The sequence below is a fragment of the Triticum dicoccoides genome, chromosome 7A (assembly GCF_002162155.2).
Source record: "Triticum dicoccoides isolate Atlit2015 ecotype Zavitan chromosome 7A, WEW_v2.0, whole genome shotgun sequence".
In the NCBI taxonomy this organism is placed as follows: domain Eukaryota; kingdom Viridiplantae; phylum Streptophyta; class Magnoliopsida; order Poales; family Poaceae; genus Triticum; species Triticum dicoccoides.
The window spans coordinates 568,309,000-568,315,195 of record NC_041392.1 but is presented as its reverse complement, the minus strand read 5'-3'; the positions used below and the strand labels follow the sequence as shown (position 1 = coordinate 568,315,195).

At 41.1% G+C, this 6,196-nt stretch overlaps 1 long non-coding RNA gene across 9 annotated transcripts; it reads right to left on the bottom strand.

Annotated features, from left to right (window-relative positions):
- Positions 1-75: 75 nt before the first annotated feature.
- On the bottom strand, positions 76-5,403 carry LOC119328979. Of its 9 annotated transcripts, none has more exons than XR_005159255.1 (10): positions 4,746-5,399; positions 4,508-4,659; positions 4,257-4,400; positions 4,022-4,174; positions 3,537-3,760; positions 3,287-3,357; positions 2,446-2,517; positions 2,255-2,361; positions 985-1,082; positions 76-333 (listed from the first exon to the last, which is right to left on the bottom strand). It is a non-coding gene; the product is annotated as an uncharacterized LOC119328979 (long non-coding RNA). The 9 variants fall into 9 exon arrangements; XR_005159257.1 differs by having other exon boundaries at positions 2,446-2,510; XR_005159259.1 differs by having other exon boundaries at positions 835-1,082; positions 2,446-3,357; positions 4,746-5,403.
- Positions 5,404-6,196: the final 793 nt, after the last annotated feature.

Genomic DNA, 6,196 nt, shown 5'->3' with positions numbered 1-6,196 from the left:
TCCTACAAGTCAAATCCCCTCCAATCCCTATGGGAAGAGGTGTAACCGAACAAAGCTTTATGCAGAGTTGTCCTCTCATCTGTTTCAAAATTCAACTTGTGCACACTGGCACTGAAACATTTTATCAATGCACAATAAAATATCTAACACACACAATAGTCTAATTGGGAATCCAAATGATTGACTTTCACACATCAGCATACACTAAAATCATAGAAAATTTATTCTTCCCGGAAATGAAAACTAACATCAACAAGTCACATGCTCCACCCGCCCTTTGGACTGCTCTTCTCCTCATGCCTCCTCTTCAATCACTCACCATATTAATAACACCTGAATAAGAAAAACCACTTATGAATTATACTGGCATGCAAAATATTGTATACTGTGAAGCATAGCAATGCCAATAAGTAAGATGTGCACTCTCATATATATATAATAATGGTCTACTATAAACCCATATATTTTCTATCAAAAGTTTCTTTTTTGTGAACTATACTGTCTATAAAAGATAGGTCAAATGGTTAAAAACTGACATGTAAACAACAAACACAACCCATAGCCAGTAACCAATTAGCAAAGCCCTATTTTTTTGCAAGGCCAACATCACGGCAGCCATCACTCATGGCCTACCTTGGAGGCACGACATGAAGGTTGCCAAAGGTTAGTGCTACTGTGGGTGTTTCTATTCACATCATCAATAGATTATGTATGCACCTAGGTAATTCCAAGTTTTCATTTAGATGTATCCTCTTTAGAGGATATGGGCTACACGGTAGCCTGGACAGGAAGCTGCAGCCTAAGACAACCTAAATCAGCAAATATAGAAATTACCCTGCAGTTCTAAAGATCTGAAATACAACCGCACGGACAAAATTTTGCTGCGAAAGAACCATATGTGTATATACAATAGCGTGTTGTTGATTCCACAAAGAAAATTTAACATCAACTAAGGTGATGCTTTCGTTGTGCATGAACTCATACACAATCATGTTCTTCTGGTCTTGCTGACTGTAAGCAGTGAATGTTACCAGGTTCCAATGATGTATTCCAGAAAGCAATGCTACCTAAAACAAGTAGACCTGCACAACAGACTACATGTAAGCCAGCCAACTCATCAGGACAATGTCGGTAAGAAAAGAAATGCATGAGCATATGGTACATTATAATGCAACGATGCAATCATAGGATGATATGGCTGTTCAGTAGACCATTACAACAGACCACAAGAGGGGATGTGCAGATACAGAATGCAAAGGAAATTTCAAAAGGCAAACATCACGAACTGAAATTGCAGAAACATAAAAGAAGGATTACTGCTAATCTAAGATAGTGAGGAAACAATTGTCACATTAATAGGTCATTGGATTAAGAAAAAACAGAATGGCCAAACATATCACGATCTTTTTCCACAACAGGACCAAGCCATACCATAAATGCAGAAACAAGTAAACACATGAGAAGGTGCACATAAATTTAACTACTTGGCATAAAATAAGACAATTCATCATCTAACAACAAGAGCCTACACTGGTATATAATTATAGAAGATATTATGTATGCAAATATGATAATATATAACCCTATTCAATTATTCCATTTGATGTGATGCTAAGAAGCACACATAGAGCTCTCTATTTCTTTTCTCAAAGAAAATAACACCAGGATTATTTTCAGTAAGAAGTGCACACGACAATCACGCCTCAGTTGACAAATAATAAAGGATTACTCATAAAATAAAATAAACGACTCAAAGGGCATTGCATATTTGTATTGTGAAAAAATCCACAGCTCCTTGAAAGAAGACCCTTCTACATAGTAACCAAGCAAGCTTACAAAGGTCTTGTGATTTAATTTGAAAAGCCTATTATGTGGAAGTAAAATCATTCTAATAACTCTATGGAGCTGCAAAGATATACTCCAAACAATGATGAGATACAGTGACAATTCTGGTACAGAGCATAATGTTCATGAGATACATACAACGAAAATTGTGGTATGGGAATGGCCAATTAGGATCCCTGATCTTTAACATATACCTAATATCCAAACTTTCAACTATTATGGACTGATGCATATGTGTATGTAGTTAGCTGCACATATAGTATATTCCTTCATTTGAAAACACTTGTCCTTTTAACCTCTCAAGTTTTAGTTAATTAATCAGTCACATATAATTGTCAGTATATATACATACATGCATGGATCGATCCATGCTTGCATGCATTACGCAGATAGAAGTACGTGAACATACTCTAGGACATGGCATCGTGCTTGCTTCTGTCAGGAGGGACGATTCCCGGAGCAGTCGAGTAGCTACAGCAAGCTCCTCTGTCGTCGCTTTCACATCCTCCATGTACACTTATGTCAAGAACAAAAGGCACAAATCATAAGCTTCTTAACTAACATTTGGCATCTCGTACTGCTAGTGCTAAGAAAACACACCTGAAAGCTATCGTACTCCCCTGAGCACTCCTCCTTGTGCATTTACAAACAGCTAGTGTTCGCATCTCCAATCTCAAAGGAAAATCGAGATAATTAGAGAGAGAGAGAGAGATTTTGTAGGGGACTCACACGCACACTTAGGTGTCAAGAATTTCTATGAATTGGACATAAAACATTTATATATTTGCGCAGTATGGCATAAAAAGGACACTGAATAGAACAAGAACATGTGTTTTTCTTACGGTTTGCAACGCTCATTATGCACTATAAAAATAGTGTGCAAGCCATTGACCATAGCAACAGCAGCTACTTGAATTTTTATCTTAGTAAATGAAATATAGTGAATTGAATGAAGTGAAGCCCTCGGCTAGATCAACAAACCATTTTGTAAAGAAAATGTAAAGGAAGATACCTACAAAACATGGCTTGAACTGAACACTGTGGATTTACTCAAGCTGAAGATAGTTGCATAGTAACCAAACACTGGACTACTAATCCTTGTTCGACTTTTCCTTATCAGTTGTCCTTAAAATGGTTGCTTCACCATATAAAACTATTAAGTTTTCATTATCTTCACAACTATATCTATCTTCTGCATTTGGTGACTTACAGACAATAAAAGATTAAGAGGGAAAAAAATCAACAAAGCATGGGAAAAACTCACAAAATTATGCAAACACGTCTTTAGATTTAACAAGGGATGTAGGTTTGGATTAATTAAGGACATGAACAGTCACCACGTTGTTGAAAGATCTAAAGAAAATAATTGCTGAGAAAATGAAATGCTTCCAGGATTTCATACAGAACTGTTTGCTAGTGCTATGTGGGTCGTGATGCTCACATAGGCATGTTTATCGCTTTGGGATAAGAAGTGTATTCAGCCCAGGGAAATATTTCGGCAAGGATATTGATCTGCAAATTTGAGGTAGAAAAATGTTTATTTTCCTAGGTACTGATTTGCAAGTGGTCTACAATTCAGTGAATAAAGAAATGTAGATCAAACATGAGATCCTAATGACAGACACCACGAATTATATTGAACGAAATAACATTCTATTCTTGGTTGAAATTAGCAAGGAAGTAGTATGTACCTTAGAAAGGTCTCCTCGTCCTGAGGGCACACAAGTAAGGTGGCCCCTGAAAAAGAGGAGTTCATGCTCCATGCGTCCGTCCAGTATCTCCGTCTAGTATCCTTTATTTGTTGTTTACTATTTTGTCCCCATACTTGTACATGGTATTCAATCATAGCTTGTCATGTATCTTGCAGTTGGATTTGATGACGCGTGTTTAGGGAGACCCTACCGACAGACACCACCTATTATATTGAGAAATGTCAGGATTCTTTTTAGAATCATGTAACCATGGATGTTCTACTGATGCAATCAACAATGCCACAAAATAAATAGTGAAATCGTCTGATGCAATTATTAAAAACCTGCAAGTTAATTATCAATTGGTCATGGCTATGGCATAAAAAACATACCCCAATGTAAGATTGAATTCACCATTATGAGAGAGAGGGAAAACATTCTGCATGCTATTACACAATGGGAAAGGTAACATCACTAATGCTCACCGAGTACGTGTGTTGTAGTAAACCGTGTGATTGGATCTGGATCCAGCGTCTGTCGAACAAAGTCTTTAGCAGGCTCAGATACTCCAGGCCTTGGGTCTCTTTTGAAATCTACCATAGAGCACATAATTGCTTGTGCTACTCCCTGTTCAGAATCTGCACAACATCACAACAATTTGTAAGGTGATTTATAATTTCTTCACAACATATATTCTGTCCAATCAAGGAAAGTAAGTACCTTCCAAAAATGTTTGCACACCACAAAGAAGTATGTAAAGTATAACTCCTACAATCCAGACATCGATTTCAGGGCCGCACTTGTGCTTTAATACCTCTGGGAGCATGTAGTATGGACTGGCTACAATTTTAGTAAACCGCTCACCTGCACACAGAAGCCTTCATCTGTGAGAAGAATTTATGCAAACACATGCTGTGCGACTTGTTCTACTGATCAAAGAGAAGCAGCAAAAGAGGAGAAAATTCAGCAACCTGCAAGCTGAAGATGACCAGAAATGGATACCACATGGACGCCTCTTCCGCCACGCACTGCTTCCCTCTTTCTCAGCCAGAATCGGGTGTCCACTGTTCATCCACCATTGTTTCTCCCATCATCCCTGTTGCCGACTCCATTTTATGCTCTGCTGCACGGCCTTGTCATTTTGTCAAGCGCATAGTACAGAAACTAAATATCATGTAGAAGCATATATAGATTCAAAGCAAAACTAACCTTGGATTGGAAATCGCGAAGGAGGAAGTATGGAAGGCACCTGACTGAAGTGGCCCGTGGGCATTGGGGGTGTTGGCTCTGTCTTCCCTATCTTCCTCGCCGTGGATCACTCAGCTAGCTCCAAAGAAGAGGAGATGGTGAGAAGAGAAGGGAAGGAGGAGGGGGCGCATTGGTGGTCGAGAGCAGGAGAGGAGGAGAGATGCGAATGGATGAATGACTAATGTCAGCCGATGACCATCTCCCATCCGCCGCTGCACCTCCCTCTCCTCTTTCCTCTCTCCTTCTCCTGCCTCTCCTTCCTTCTTTGTTCTCTCTCCGTCATATTCCTTCTCTCCCTCAAGGACATGTCCATGGCCTCGTCATCCATGAGGTAACCACGGCATGGTGGAGCAGAGGCACCGCGTGACGCGAGAGAAGAGGGAGTCAAGGGCGCAGATCCGGTCGACGGAGTGGTGGGTGCGACAGCCGACCCGAGGACCTTGCCAGGCGCTGGATCTCGTCGGTGGCAAATGTCCTGGTGCTGTGGCTGGTGATGAGGGAGGAGGGAGATGGTGCGACGGTGTGGCGAGGGAGTGAGGAGGAGGGAGGGGTGTGGCGGCTGGAGACTGGGGGCTAGGGTTCACGCCCACGCCCAACCACAGGCCCGCACGTCGCCAGTGCGGCACACGAGGAGCCAATTGCCACCGGTGAAAGGCTCACCCAGCCAATAGACATCTGAAACGAGCCCACTTGTCATTGGGCATTCAAAGCACTACGCGGTGAAAACAATTGATTACCAGCTAGTGAAAATCTGACGGCTGAAACGACCTAGTTGACCAGATCTAACGGCCACGAATAGCCCATCACGAGGGACAGCCGTGGGAGCGAGTTGGCTAGCCTCTATATAGTTTTAAATGCGGTCCCACATGTCAGTGAAAACGCAAGAGGACCCACTGAACCTGCACATCTTTCACCTCGACGTGCTGGTGATGGAAAAAAATCCAATAAAGATCTTCGGTGGCCGCTTTTGGAGTTACTCAAGAGTAGTAAGATTCTATTTACAGTTTAACCCAAGATGCACATCACGTGGCTTCACCTACCATTCTATTTTCTTGCATGACACGACCTGGATGCTGGATGTCCCACGTGTCGGCAAAAGGAGGAAGAACTCGACCAAATCTTCGGTTGTGCTCTCGGATTAGACTAGTTGTGCTAACTTAAAATTTTATTGTGTAGAATGGATGCAAGTTTTGGTATTGGGAAGAAGAGTACAACGATATATTGATAGAGCGCAATTTAGTAGATGTTCTAGCACTTTTAGCTAGCATAGAGGCTTAGAGATGAGACTAGTGCACTTGTTGATAGAATAGAGGCTAGACACGTCTACTTCTTTACACTCAAAGAAGAAAGAAGCACGTAGGATCGAGCCTCCACAGATCAACAATGAATGCATCGAGAAGGCACTAATCCAA